The sequence below is a fragment of the Mus caroli genome, unplaced genomic scaffold (genome assembly GCF_978045245.1).
Source record: "Mus caroli unplaced genomic scaffold, Mus_caroli_1 scaffold_11, whole genome shotgun sequence".
Lineage (NCBI taxonomy): Eukaryota > Metazoa > Chordata > Mammalia > Rodentia > Muridae > Mus > Mus caroli.
The window spans coordinates 52244640-52245649 of NW_028227266.1; positions in this window are offsets into that span (position 1 = coordinate 52244640).

Sequence of the window (1010 nt, forward strand, 5' to 3'; positions counted from 1 at the left end):
CTTGCGCTATTTGGCCTCAGAAGGAGAAAAAAAAATGTAAGGTTCTATGGGAAGAAAGCAGTGGTGGAGTTAGAACATAACCCAGCGGTTTGGCTGTGGCTCCTGTCACTTGGAAGGGTGCTGGATTGGAGAGATGGGCATGTTGTTTTATAGTGATTGGACACTTAGACAAGACAAATTTGTGGTTACAAGTCAAAACACGGATGACCTTGGGAGGCTCAGGTTCTGTTCGACAGTTGGTCTGATAGAACCTTATCATCTCGCCCTTGAGTTAGTAGAGTGACGTGCTCAATTGAGAGTCAACTCTCTGAAGTTTATTCCAGAGGAACAATCACAATGCTGTGATTTCATCAACAGCATTTGCTGAGGCAATCCTCCTTATTAAAAGCAAACTCAATTATCAAAACAAATCAAGAGCAGGAAAAGGCTCCCGTACCCAAGTCTAACAACCTGAGTTCATCCCCCAGGACACACACACACACTATAAATACATAATTATAGAAATAAATCAACATACACAATGTCCTAATTCCTACCCATAATCAAAATTATTTTCCCAGACTGTACCCTTCTACAGAAAGAATGCATTTCTTGGACACCATCAAAGTGTTCAGAGAGTCTTCATTGGGGCATCTATGAAATTCAAGATATGTTACTCAGGGCAGTCTTTGGTGGCTTTAATGAAGATCTAGAACTAGGACCATAGGCTGGTTAAACAGTGCTCATAGGGGTCAGCAGGAGAGGCAGTGGGGATGGAGGGGGCACTAATAAAGAGGGAGAAAGAAGGCGGCTGGAGAGATAGCTCAGTGTTCTTCCAGAGGTCCTGAGTTCAATTTCCAGCAACCACATGGTGGCTCACAACCATCTGTAATGGGATCTGATGTCCTCTTCTGGTGTGTCTGAATACAGCTACAATGTACTCATATACATAAAATAAATAAATCTTAAAAAAATAAAAGAGGGAGAAAGGAAAAATAATGGAGTGGGCAGAGAAGAACAGTAAGAGTAGT